General features: G+C 44.0%; 1 pseudogene; it reads left to right on the forward strand.

Moving 5' to 3' along the window:
* The first annotated feature begins 450 nt into the window (after positions 1-450).
* On the forward strand, positions 451-1,240 carry LOC138443183 (COX assembly mitochondrial protein homolog; annotated as a pseudogene).
* The last annotated feature ends 13,598 nt before the right edge of the window (positions 1,241-14,838 follow it).

The raw sequence follows: 14,838 nt of genomic DNA on the forward strand, positions 1-14,838 counted from the left end.
ACAAAACAAAACAAAACAAAAAAACAGGCACAGAAGAGGGTGCTGAAACACTATCATTTGTATACCCCCCCGCCCCGCCCCCAAGAAAAAAGATCTTTTACATGTGTCAATGTGCAGCCTTTTCTCTGCACAGAGAATCACTCCAGATACATTATTCCTTAAAAAAGCAAAATGCCTGATAACGAGGCACACAGAAAATATTCTCAGAGAATGATGAAAATGTATCTGATCTTTTCATTTGTTACAAATCAGTAATCTGCCTTCTGGGAAGGGACACACAGCTCCCCAAAGAGCTTTGCTTAAGAACTAATAAACCGAGTAAGAGGCGTCGCAGCCGCCGCGCTTTGCGCCGGGCGCCGCGCTCCTCCTCTCGCCCCCGTGGGCCGCCCCGCCCCGCCTCCCCTGCGGCCCCGCCCCACCCACTCTCGCGGGCGGCCGCGCGGCTGCCGCCTCCCGCGCGTGGACATGGCGCTCGACCCCGCAGCATCTCAGACACGTCGAAAAAGATGTTTTGATCCCTAAAATAATGAGAGAAAAGGCCCGAGAGAGATGTTCTGAACAAGTTCAAGATTTCACTAAGTGTTGCAAGGATTCTGGAGTCCTTATGGTAGTAAAATGCCGGAAAGAAAATTCTGCGCTGAAAGACTGTCTGACCTCTTAGTGGCGCCGAAGGCGAAGAAGGAAGCCCCTGCCCCTCCTAAAGCTGAAGCCAAAGCAAAAGCTTTGAAGGCCAAGAAAGCAGTGTTGAAAGGTGTCCACAGCCACAAGAAAAAGAAGATCCGGACGTCACCCACCTTCCGGCGGCCCAAAACGCTGCGGCTCAGGAGGCAGCCCAACTATCCTCGGGAGAGTGCCCCTAGGAGACACAAACTTGACCACTATGCTATCATCAAATCCCCCCTCACCACCGAGTCAGCCATGAAGAAAGTGGAAGACAGCAACACACTGGCGTTCACTGTGGGCGTCAAGGCCAGCAAACACCAAATCAAACAGGCTGTGAACAAGCTCTGTGACACTGACGTGGCCAAGCTATAAAGATCCAGCCTTTTATGAAGAATGCAAAATGGAATACCTGAAGGAAAGGGAGGAATTCAGAAGAACTGGAATTCCTACCAAGAAAAGGCTACAGAAGCTTCCCACAAGTATGTAGGCAGATATTCAAGATGATGCTCAGGAACGCCAGTGTTCATGGACATCAGTCACCTGAAATAATGGACTCAGGGAAGTGTGTTTCCTTTATCCTTAATTATGGAAATAACTTTATCTGAAATAAAGATTTTTTTTTAACCTCAAAAAAAAAAAAAAAAAAAAAAAAAAAGAACTAATAAACCATATTCATTGCCTGTTATTTCCATCTGCCTTTCTGGAGAAAATAAAACTATTGACTAGAATCTTTAGTGTTATGAACTGAATTGGTCATAACACCCACCCCCACCCCGACCAAATGCATATGTTGAAGTCTTAATTTCAAATATCTTGGAATGTGACTGAAATTGGAGACAGCATCTTTAAAAGCGTAAGTAGGTTAAAATGAGGTCATTAGAGTCATAATCCTGTATGACTGGTGTCCTTATAAGAAGAGGGAATTTGAATACATATATACAGAAGGAAGAGGGCTTCCCTGATGGCTCAGTGGTAAAGAATCTGCTTGCCAATGCAGGAGACGTAAGAGATGCGAATTCGATCCCTGGATTAGGAAGATGCCCTGGAGGGCAACCCACTCCAGTGTTCTTGACTGGAGAATTCCATGGACAGAGGAGCCTGATGGGTTGCAGTCCATGGGATTGCAAAGAGTCAGACACGACTGAGCGACTAACTTTCCCTTTCCCTTAGGCAAGTGGGAGCCATCAGAGGATTCTGGAGAGCAGGAGAGGCTCTGAGTATATTAGAAAAGAACTTGGTGGACAATGAATCAGAATCGAAACCCACCCAGGAGACTACTGCAAGCACCCTGGGAGGGAAGGAAAAATCAGCCGTCAGATGATTAGAAGTTGTGGAGAAATGAGATCATTGCCCAAGATGGTTCAGGTTAAGAGATCTGAGGTTTGTGTGGCTGACTGTACTGGGTGGAGAGGAATAAGAGACAGAAAGGTTGAAATGACAGTACAGGTGACCCTGGAGTAATGTGGCTGTGAACTGCACTTGCCCACTGATACACGGATATTTTTCTGTTGTAAATACTAGGAGCAGACTCATTGGAAAAGACCTTGATGCTGGGAAAGAGTGAGGGCAGAAGGAGAAGGGAATGATAGAGGATAAGAGAATTGGATGGCATCATCGATTCAATGGACGTGAGTTTGAACAAGCTCTGGAAGACGGTAAAGGATAGGGAAGACTGGCACGCTGCAGTCCATGGGGTGGCAAAGGATTGGATATGACTTAGAGACTAAACAACAACAAATACTATAGTAAAGAGCACAGAAGGACTGATGCTGAAGCTGAATCTTCAACACTTCGACCACCTGATGCGACGAGCTGGCTCATTGGAAAAGACCCTGATGCTGGGAAAGATTGGAGGCAGAAGAAGGGGACGACAGAGGATGAGATGGTTGGATGGCATCGCCGATCCAACATGTCAATGGACGTGTGTTGGAGCAAATTCCGGGAGATGGTGAAGGACAGGGAAGCCCGGCGTGCTGCAGTCCACGGGGTCGCGAAGAGTCGGACACGAATAAGCGACTGAACAACAACAAATAGAACAGGATCTGAGGTTGGCTGAATTCACAGATGGGGAACCTTGGATATGGAGGGCAGACTGTAAAATTATGCTCAGATTTTCCACTTCTGAGCGTGGGCACCTCTAACCTCCATGTTGTTGTAGAGTCAACCTCATATCTCTATGGTAAGGAGGAGAAAAAGAGGAAGGACAGAGAAATACACAAAGGGAGTACTGGAAAGAGAGTGTGTAGGGAGTCTTGCAGAGGGTTCAGGAGTGAGAGGCTGAGGGTCCCGTACTCAGGGAAGGGTCATCACACTTGTTCAGGGAAGGGGCCTGTCCTAGGGAATTGCTTCTGGGGTGAAAAAAGAACTGGTTGGCCTCCCACAGGAAGATGTAGGGGAACTCCAAAGGATCAGAGCACACCCAACCTGGGAAGGCAGAATCTGGAGGGTAGGGTTGCGGGTATCGTGAGGGCGTGGGGGCAGTAATCTGGTTCCTCTTATTTTTCCTCCCAGCACCTCAAACTGAGGCTGGGAAGGATGATTTGCAGGCAGAAGGATCTGATTTCTTCTCTCTGATAGAACAAAAGCCAATTCTTGGGGAAGAACTTGAAGTAGTTGATGCCTGGTCCTTGTCTTGGCCTCGGAAGATCAGCCCACAGTTGGGGGGAGTTGGGATGGCTCAGCCTGCTGGCGCCATCTAGTGTACGACTGGTAAGAGTTGGACTGCAAAGAAAGCTGAGCACGGAAGAACTGATGCATTTGAACTGTGGTGTTGGAGAAGACTCTTGAGAGTCCTTTGGACTGCAAGGAGATCCAACCAGTCCATCCTAAAGGAAATCAGTCCTGAATATTCTTCGGAAGGACTGCTGCTGAAGCTCCAATACTTTGGCCACCTGATGAGAACTGACTCATTTGAAAAGACCCTGATGCTGGGAAAGATTGAAGGCGGGAGGAAAAGGGGACGACAGAGGATGAGATGGTTGGATGGCATCACCAACTCGATGGACATGAATTTGAGCAAGCTCTGGGAGTTGGTGATGGACAGGGAAGGCTGGTGTGCTGCAGTCCATGAGGTTGCAAATGGTCGAACACGACTGAGCAACTGAACTGAACTGAGACACTAGTCCTCTGCCCGTCAGAGGGGAGGCTTAGGCTAGGCCGATGGGATAAACTGGAAAGTTTGAGTCCAGCCTGCAGCAGAGTTTTGGGCAGCTGTAGCCTCCAGGGGTGATGGAGAGGAAATCTGGCCGAGAGTTCATGGGCACTGAGCCTGGGACTCTGTATTAGTTTCCCGTGCTTCCGGCATTCCCTCTATCTCCACCAGTAATCAGGTTCAGATCCGCCTGATCCAGCATGACCTCATCTAAACAGGAGGACATCTGCGAATCCCTGTTTCCAAGTAAGGTCACGTTCACACGTCCTGGGGGTTAGGAGTTGAACCTACCATAGTGGGAAATGCAATTCAACCTTCAACAGACTCGTTTCATCCAACAGCGTGTCTGCCAAGTGCCAGGCCTGTGCCAGGGCTAGGCTTGCTGAGCTGAAGGTGTGGACACTGCTGGGGCCTTGAGGCTCCTTAAGAGTCTTGTCACTGGTTCACCCTTGGTGAACCCAGCAGGGCAGGTCCAGAGACTTGGTGTTTCACTGAAGTAGGAAAAGAGGATGGAGGAAGGGCAGGAGAGAGGAAGGAGGGGCTGCAGGAAGGATGAGGGGAGAGATGACACAGCGGAAAATGGGGAAGGGGCCTCAGGACCACAGGCTAGAGCTTTTGCAGAGCAGGTGACCTTAAGCTGGGACTCGAGTTTGCCCAGCAGAAAGGAGATGAGCAGAAGAGAGGCCTTCTGGGCTGAGCTAAAAGTCTGAGCAGTGACCTAGAAGCCTGAAGGAGGCTTGTGACATTGAGGGGTTTAGTGTGGCTGGAAGGGAGGGTGTGTGTGTGGCGGGGGATATTCTGCCTGTGCTGTGCTCTATGGTGAAGGCTAGGTGGGCCATTCTCAGGGTTTTAAATACTACCTCTAGGTGGACAGACACCTTAGGAGGTTTTAAAGCCTGCACTAGGTGTCAAAATTACCAGGGGTAGAGACTGAAGCAGGGTTTCCCTGGTAGCTAAGGTGGTAAAGAATCTGCCTGCAATGCAGGAGACCTGGGTCAGGTAGATCCTTGGAGAAGAGAATGGCAACCTACTCCAGTATTCTTGCCTGGAGAATCCCATGGACAGAGGAGCCTGGTGGGCTACACTCTATGGGGTTGCAAAGAGTCAGACACAACTGAGTGACTAACACACACACAGAGACTGAAGCAGGCAGAGACTCATGAAAAAGGGCTTAAGAGGGCGTCCTGGGTAAAAATGAAAATATCCAATCTCAGAATTGCCCGCATTTTCTGAGAGCATCTAGTGCAGAATAAAACCACAGTGGCTTGAAACTTGCCCCAGCTACTTAACACATACTTCCAAAACAAGCCCCTCGCAAGCTCCTTCATGGCAGCAAATACGAAGAGATCCAATCTATGTGACTTCAGGTGTGTGCCCCATAGGCTGTGGTTGTGGGTATCAACGTAGCTGATAAGTGTCATTTAATTTCTAGTTTGCCAACTGTTGTTAATAATTAATGAGCATTTGACTTCATGGAATACTTTTTCTACTAGAATAGATAAGACATAACATAGTTTTCTTTAATCCATTAATGTAACTCACTATATTGAATAGTAATAGAATTGACTGCTATTAAACCATCCTTATATTCTTGCTAAACCCAGCTTGATTAGGATAAAAGCATGTGTGTGATTGTGTGTTTTAAAATACACTGCTATTTTTGTTTAATTGGCATCTATTGCCAATTAAAAGCTGCTGATCACCATCTGGCTTTGCAAGAATGAAGCCACTGTCACCTGCCATTGCAGACCCTCCACACACCCCAGAAGGAGTTCCGGGCCAGAGATCAGTAATGAGGCCCTCTGTGCTTGGGGAAAAGCTGGCAGAACAAGCCTTCAGATACTCGGACATTTCCAGGAGAAGATGTTATGAGCTCAATTTCTCACATCTTCTCATAGCTAGAAAAGGACTAAAATTCTTAACAGAAGCATCTGCTCCTCGTGACCTGCAGCAGTCTTCTGCCAAAAATGTGTGCCTGCTTGTATGTATCCCCCTTCACCTTGTGGCTCAGCTGGTAAAGAATCTGCCTGCAATGTGGAAGACCTGGGGCAGTCCCTGGGTTGGGAAGATCCCGTGGAGAAGGGAAAGACTATCCACTCCAGTATTCTGGCCTGGAGAATTTCATGGAGCGTATAGTCCCTGGGGTCGCAAAGAGTTGGATATGACTGAGCGAATTTCACTTCCTTCCTTCACTAAAATCATATATATACTATGACTGCCCACCCCTGGCCCCGCCTTCAGAGTGGGTCCTCAGCCCTTTCTGAGTGGAGGTCTCTCAGGCTGTAATTCTCATTTGGCCCCAAATAAAATTTAACTCACAGCTCTCATGTTCTGCATTTTTTTGAAAATTTCTTTTCTTGTCCTTGTTTGCCACAGAGCTATAGTAACCCATGTAACAGTATTTTGTGACTTCCCTCTTTTTAATTTTTGGAAGCTTATTGGTTTATTAACAGTCAGATGAAAATGACCTATAAAACCATATGTGCAATTCCCTGAATGATTATTGATTGAATTAGGTTTTCCATTTTATTGAAATAATTTTGGTGATTTTCTTTCTATAAAGTTATCTATTTCAATGAATGTTTTTCAAATTTGTTGGCATAGAGCATTTTGATTTTTAAAACTTTACTGTCTGTAATCAGTTCAGTTCAGTTCAGTCGCTCAGTCGTGTCCGACTCTTTGCGACCCCATGAATCGCAGCACGCCAGTCTTCCCTGTTCATCACCATCTCCCGGAGTTCACTCAGACTCACGTCCATCGAGTCAGTGATGCCATCCAGCCATCTCATCCTCGGTCGTCCCCTTCTCCTCCTGCCCCCAATCCCTCCCAGCATCAGAGTCTTGTCCAATGAGTCAACTCTTCGCATGAGGTGGCCAAAGTACTGGAGTTTCAGCTTTAGCATCATTCCTTCCAAAGAAATCCCAGGGCTGATCTCCTTCAGAATGGACTGGTTGGATCTCCTTGTAGTCCAAGGGACTCTCAAGAGTCTTCTCCAACACCACAGTTCAAAAGCATCAATTTTTCGGCACTCAGCCTTCTTCACAGTCCAACTCTCACATCCATACATGACCACAGGAAAAACCATAGCCTTGACTAGATGGACCTTTGTTGGCAAAGTAACGTCTCTGCTTTTGAATATGCTATCTAGGTTGGTCATAACTTTTCTTCCAAGGAGTAAGCGTCTTTTAATTTCATGGCTGCAGTCACCATCTGCAGTGATTTTGGAGCCCCCAAAAATAAAGTCTGACACTGTTTCCACTGTTTCCCCATCTATTTCCCATGAAGTGATGGGACCGGATGCCATGATCTTCGTTTTCTGAATGTTGAGCTTTAAGCCAACTTTTTCACTCTGTAATCATACCCCTTTAATATTTCTCAATTTCTAAAATTGTTTACTTGTTGTGACTTCCACTTTTTCTTGAGCAATCTCACCAGAGTCTTTTTGTTTTTTTTTTTGAAGAGTTCAAGAGCTGTTTACCAGAGTCTTACCTTTGGCTTCATTTGTTTTAGTTGGGTTTATTAACAGCTACTTTTATACAATAAAATTCACACTTTCTCATTTTTAGTTTTGACACTAATATAATCACGTAATCACCACTACAGTGAAAACTGTTCCATCACCCTCTAAGATTTCTTTGTATTCCTGTGTAACCACCCCTCCCCAACTCTAGCCCCGAGGCAAACACTGATTTGTGTTACGTCTATAAAATTTCTGCTTTACAGAATATCTTATAAATAGAATCATACATTATGCAGCCTTCTGAGTCTGGCTTCCTTTACTTAGTATAATGTGTCTGATTTTTCTCCATGGTTTACATGTATCAATGAGTTCTTCCTTTTAATTGTCAAATAGCCTCCCATTGTACAGATGTACCAGGGTTTTGTTTGTTTGTTTTGTTTCAACAAAGTTTGGTAATCAGCTTTTTAAAAAAACTCATGTATCATTTTTTAAAAACTTTTATTTTATACTGAAGCATAGTTTGTCATGGTGGCTCACACAGGAAAGAATCCTCCTGTAATGCAGGAGACCTGGGTTCGATCTCTGGGTTGGGAAGATCCCCTGGAGAAGGGAATGGCTACCTAGTCCATTATTCTTGCCTGGAGAATTCCATGGACAGAGGAGCCTGGCAGACCATAGTCCATGGGGTCACAAAGAGTCAGACACGACTGAGCGGCTAACACTTTCACTTGTTTCACAGTTGATTGACAATGTTGTGTTAGTTTCAGGGGTACAGCAAAGTGATTCAGTTATACATACACGTGTATCCTTTTTCAAATTCTTTTCCCATTTCAGTTGTTATAAAATACTGAGCAGAGTTCCCTGTGCTCTGAGCTAGATCCTTGTCGGTTATCACTTTTAAATAAAGCAGTGTGTACGTGTCAATCCCAAGCTCCCTAACTACCCCTCCCCTCTACCCCTCCCTACTGGTAACCAGAAGTTCTTTCTCTAAGTCTGAGTCTGTTTCTGTTTTATAAATAAGTTCATCTGGATCACTTCTTTTTAGATCCTGAATATAAGGGATATAATATAATATGTCTCTTTCTCTGACTTATTTCTCAGTATGACAATCTCTAGGCTCTGGATGTACCAGGTTTTCCAGTTGTTCATATTTTGTTGTTTATTTATTTGGCTGAGCTGGGTTTTTATTACTGGACACGGACTTTCTCTAGTTGTGATGAGCAGGGGCTACTCTGTGCTGTGGTGCTTGGGCTTCTCATTGCGGTGGCTTCTCTTGTTGTGGAACACAGGCTCGAGAGCACATGGGTTTCGGGAGTTGTGGCATGTGGGCTGAGTTGCCCCTGGTATGTGGGATCTTCCTAGACCAGGGACTGAACCTGTGTCTCCTGCGTTGGCAGGTGGATTCTTTACCTCTAAGCTACTAGGGAAGCCCAGAAGCTTCCAATTTAAATGAAGTTCATAAGTTAAAAAAAATATATGATGAGATCGGGGGCCTGTCAGCCCCTCTCTATTGCGTTTTGTTGTTGTTGCTTTCTATTGTTATTGTATCATTTAAAAATTCCCTTCTTTGGTCTTCAGTTTAGTTTAGTAGTTCAGCCCCTCAGTCATGTCCAACTCTTTGCGATCCCATGGACTGCAGCACACCAGGCCTCTCTGTCCATCACCAGCTCCCGGAGCTTGCTCAAACTCATGTCCATCGAGTCAGTGATGCCATCCAACCATCTCATCCTCTGTCATCCCCTTCTCCTCCTGCCCTCAATCTTTTCCAGCATCAGAGTATTTTCCAGTGAGTCAGTTCTTCGCATCAGGTGGCAAAGTATTGGCGTTTCAGCTTTAGAGCATCAGTCCTTCCAATGAACATTCAGAGTTAATTTCCTATAGGATTGACTTGTTTGATCTCTTTCCTGTCCAAAGAGCTCTCAAGAATCTTCTCCAACACTACAGTTCAAAAGCATCAATTCTTTGGTGCTCAGCTTGCTTTATGGTCTAACTCTCAGATCCGTATATAACTACAGGAAAAACTATAGCTTTGACTATATGGACCTTAGTCGGCAAAGTAATGTCTCTGCTTTTTAATAGGCTATCTAGGTTGGTCATAGCTTTTCTTCCAAGGAACAAGCGTGTTTTAATTTCACGGCTGCAGTCACCATCTGCAGTGATTTTGGAGCCCAAGAAAATAAAGTCTGACACTGTTTCCATTGTTCCCCATCTATTTCCCATGTAGTGATGGGACCGGATGCCATGATCTTCATTTTCTGAATGTTGAGCTTTAAGCTAGTTTTTTCAGTCTCCACTTTCACTTTCATCAAGAGGCTTTTTAGTTCCTCTTCACTTTCTGCCATAAAGATGGAGTCATCTGCATATCTGAGGTTATTGATATTTCTCTTTGGTCCTAATTTAGGTTTATTAAGTATTTCTGTTTGGCTCCATTTGTTGAGTAAAATTTATTTATTTTAACTTGATTTTCAGGAAATGCATTTAAGGCTACCAATTTCCCTCTAAATACTACTATAACTGCATTTTGAAAGATTTGATTAGTAGCATTTCCATTTTTCAATTCTAAATAAGTGTCATTTCCCCTTTAACCATGAGTTATTTGAAAATAAAACTTTAAGTTCTCAAATAAGAATTAAAAACACGTTGTTTAACGCATGTAAGAATTAAAGATATTAAAATTAAAAAAACCACGTTGTTTTAGTTATTGGTTTTAAATGTAATTGTATTGTACTTCTTAGAGACAGTGACTAGTATAACAGATTACTTGAACTATCTTAAGATTTTCTTTGTGACTTTATAGCTGGTCAACATTTGTGATGGTTTTTTCATACTTGATATAATGTATGCCTCTGTTTTTTGGTGCAAGGTTCTGTATTCAGGCAAAATACTTAGGATGGTGCCAGGCCTGTAAGTTCTTAACTGTTAGCTAATAGTACTGTTTTTCATTTTATAATTTTTTCTTCGTGACCTATTGATTTGTGATAGAGGCTGTTAGGTCTTCCCACTAGGCCTTGTGATTTGTCAATTTCTTTTTATAATTATATTAGTTTTTGCTTTCTGCATGGGCTTCCCAAGTGGCCCAGCCTGTAAAGAATCTGCCTGCAATGCAGGAGACCTGGGTTCGATCCATGGGTTGGGAAGATCCCCTGGAGGAGGGAATGGCTATTCACTCCAATTCTTGCCTGGAGAGTTCCATGGACAGAGGAGACTGGTGGGCTACAGTCCGTGGAGTCACAAAGAGTCAGACAAAACTGAACAAGTAACTCTTTGCTTTCTATAATTTAAGACCGTCTTGTTTTTTTGAAAATAATTTTGTTTATTTTTGGCTGCGCCAGGTCTTCATTGCTGCAAGGCCTTTTCTCTAATTGCAGTGAGGGGGGGCTACTTTCTGTTGTCCTGGGCAGGCTTCTCATTGGGGTGGTTTCTCCTGTTGCAGAGCAAGGGCTGTAGGCACTCAGGCTTCCATAGTCACAGCGCGCAAGCTCAGCAGCTGTGGCTCTCGCTTAGCTGCTCCCGCGCATGTGGGATCTTTCTGGACCAGGGATTGAACCCATGTATCCTGCACTGGCAGGCAGATTCTTTACCGCTGAGCCACCAGGGAAGCCCAAGGTCATCTTATTAATTACCTGCTACTGTATGACAAAATACCCCCTGAATTTAATGGCTTGAAGCAGCAATACACATTTACAGTCTCGTGGTTTTTGAGTCTGGGTTCCATACATTAATTCGGCAGTTCTGGCTTAGGGTCTCTCATGAGTTTGCCGTTGTTGGCAGGAGTCACTGTCCTCCAAAGGTGAGCCACTGTTCTCCAAAGGTGAGCACAGGTCTGGGGACCTGCTTCCAAGCTCACTCACGTGGTTGGCAAGTTGGTACATCAGTCTTCCCCTACGTAGACCTCTCTGGGACTGCAGGAGTGTCCACTGACATGGCAGCTGGCCTTCCCCAGGGCAAGTGATTCAAGAATGTACATACGCATCAAGGAAACAAGAATTGAAAGAGATACATGTACCCCAATGTACATCCCAGCACTGTTTACAGTAGGCAGGACATGGAAGCAACCTAGATGTCCACTGGCAGATGAATGGATAAGAAAGCTGTGGTACATATACACAATGGAGTATTACTCAGCCGTTAAAAAGAATACATTTGAATCAGTTCTAATGAGGTGGATGAAACTGGAGCCTGTTATACAGAGTGAAGTAAGTCAGAAAGAGAAACACCAATACAGAATACTAACGCATATATATGGAATTTAGAAAGATGGTAATGATGACCCTGTATGCGAGACAGCAAAAGAGACACAGATGTAAAAAACAGACTTCTGGACTCTGTGGGAGAGGGAGAGGGTGGGATGATTTGAGAGAGTGGCACTGAAACATGTATATTACCATATGTGAAACAGATCACCAGTCCAGGTTCGATGCATGGAACAGGGCACTCAGGGCCAGAACACTGGGACAACCCAGAGGGATGGGATGAGGAGGGAGGTGGGAGGGGTTTTCAGGATGGGGAACACATGTACACCCACGGCTGATTCATGTGAATGTATTGCAAAAACCACTGCTGCTGCTGCTGCTAAGTTGCTTCAGTCATGTCCGACTCTGTGGGACCCCATAGATAGCAGCCCACCAGGCTCCCCCGTCCTTGGGATTCTCCAGGCAAGAACACTGGAGTGGGTTGCCATTTCCTTCTCCAGTGCATGAAAGTGAAAAGTGAAAGTGAAGTCACTTAGTCGTTTCCGACTCTTAGCAACCTCATGGACTGCAGCCTACTAGGCTCCTCTGTTCATGGGATTTGCCAGGCAAGAGTACTGGAGTGGGTTGCCATTGCCTTCTCCAATGGCAAAAACCACTACAATATTGTAAAGTAATTAGCCTCCAATTTAAATAAATTAATTTACCAAAAAAAAAAAAAGAAAAGAAAGTACAATGAAGTAGCTGTGATGTCTTTTATGATGTGATTTTGGGAATCACATACTTCACCATATTCTACTCATCAGAAATGAATCGCTAAGCTCAGCCCATATTAAGGCAGGAGAGTTATGCTCCACCTTTTGAAGGAAAGAGGGTTAAAGCATTTGTGTGCATACTTAGAAATAATTCAGTTGCTCTTTAGTCTATCCAGACTTATGATGTCCTCTTTTCTTAACGAAATATTTCTTTATTATGTACTTTTCTTCTTTACGCCCTATTGATTTTTTAAAAATTTAATACCACCTAGTTTATTTATTTGCCTATGTTAGGTTGCTAAGTTAGCTTTTCATCCCTTTATTTTCAAATATTCTTTCTGGTTTTGTTGTCAGATATCTGTCATGAGTAGCATATTATTGGATTTGTAGGACCTTAATCTGATAAATTATTTTAGTATATGAATTTATTATGTTTATCTTCCTTATAATTATTAATATATTTGAACTTACATCTATTAGTTTGTATTACCCTCTAATTGTTCTTCATTTTACTTTTCCTGCTTTCTTTTGGATTGAAAATGTTATCAATTTTCTATAATCTCTGTTTTACACTTCTCTAGTGGGAAGACATAATATTGTATTTCCATTCTTTAGAGGCCACCAAAGTTTTTTGAAAAAAATGAAGTTATTATTTCCATCCATCAATGTTTCACAAACCTTTGCCCGTCTTGAGATTTAAAAAAAAAAAACAAAACTGCTTTTGTTATACATTTCTAATTTTATTGCTTTGTCATCAAAGAGTACAGTCTGAATGATAAGGATCCTTTGGAATTTGTAGAGGTTTCTTCTGTGGCTTACTGTTTTAAGGGGCGTCCCTGGTGGGTCAGCGGTAACGTGTCCACCTGCAATGTAGGAGACATGTGTTCAGTCCCTGAGTCGGGAAGATGCCTTGGAGGAGGGCACGGCAACCCACTCCAGTATTCTTTTTGGGAAAATCCCATGGACAGAGGAGTCTGGCGGGCTACAGTCCATGGGGTCACAAAGAGTCGGACACAACTGAACACACACATACACATATACCGTTTTAAAGGCTGCATGTCTCAAAAAAGTGTATGTCTTCCTTTTTTTTTTCCAGTTCAGAGTGCTGTGTATAGCTAATAACTCAGTCTATTGAGTGTATTGGTAGACCTACAGGAGTGTGGCAATATCTCAAACTGCAGTGTGACTATTTTGTCACGTGTTGCTTGCCTTGTGCCAAGAAACTCTCCTGCACTATCACAGACACAAGCCACGTTGGTTTTCCAGTGTATTTATTGAACCTTAATGCCAAGCTCTATTCTTATTTGCTCCATTTGGACAGTTTATTGTACAGGCACATGATCCGTCTTCAAATTAAAAACCCTGGTGAAGGTTAGAAATGGGTTCAAGTTGGTACTTTGTGACAACCTGGAGGGTGGGATGGGGTGGGAGGTGGGAGGGAGGTTCAAGAGGGAGGGGACATATGGATGTCTATGGCTGATTTATGATGATGTATGGCAGAAACCAACACACTATTGTAGAAAGCAGAGTGCTAAAGAATTGATGCTTTTGAACTGTTTGAACTGTGACGTTGGAGAAGACTCCTTGAGAGTCCCTTGAACTGCAAGGAGATCCAACCAGTCCATCCTAAAGGAAATCAGTCCTGAATATTCATTGGAAGGACTGATGCTGAAGCTGAAACTCCAATACTTTGACCACCTGATGCGAAGAGCTGACTCATTGGAAAAGATGTTGATGCTGGGAAAGATTGAAGGCAGGAGGAAAAGGGGACGACAGAGGATGAATTGGTTGGATGGCATCACTGACTCAATGGACATGAGAGTTTGAGTAAACTCCAGGAGTTGGTGATGGACAGGGAGGCCTGGCGTGCTGCAGTCCATGGGGTTACAGAGTCGGACACAACTGAGTGAATGAACTGAACTGAACTGAACTGAACATATAATTGTAAAGCAATTACAAAATAAATATGTTCAAGTTACTAGAGTGGTGGTCAGATACTGAAAATGGATTTGGTAATGGGAGATAAACCTGTTTCCCAACATTTATAGAGCTTTCCAGTATCTGTGAAAGTGAAAGTGAAGTCGCTCAGTCGTGTCCGACTCTTTGCGACCCGTGGACTGCACGGCTACAGTGGGCTCCTCCATCCATGGGATTCTCCTGGAAAGAATACTGGAGTGGGTTGCCATTTCCTTCTCCAGGGCATCTTCCTGACCCAGGGATCGAATCCAGGTCTCCCGCATTGCAGGCAGACGCTTTCACCTCTGAGCCAGGGAGACAGCATGCAATGCAATTTGTCCACCAGGTGGTGCACTAAGCACGTAGTCTAATTCTGAGAGGAAGAAACAATCTCAGTAAGAAATGTAAGGTAAAAAATGGGAGATTTTTCCAATGAAAGATCAGGACTCCATAGTCAACTCTGTGTGTGTGTGTATGTGTGGTGTGTACTAGACCAGGAACTTACAATAACAGAATCTAGGATCTGGATTGGATCCTCGGCCTCTTCTCCCTTAATCCTCTTCCCAGAAGAGATAATTCAAAGGATGAAACAAATGGTTTGATCCATAACTAATGTAAATGTAGTTAAGGTGTTTTATCCATAATAGTGGATAATGCAATATT

This window comes from Ovis canadensis, chromosome 7 (genome assembly GCF_042477335.2).
Source record: "Ovis canadensis isolate MfBH-ARS-UI-01 breed Bighorn chromosome 7, ARS-UI_OviCan_v2, whole genome shotgun sequence".
NCBI classification, from domain to species: Eukaryota; Metazoa; Chordata; class Mammalia; order Artiodactyla; family Bovidae; genus Ovis; species Ovis canadensis.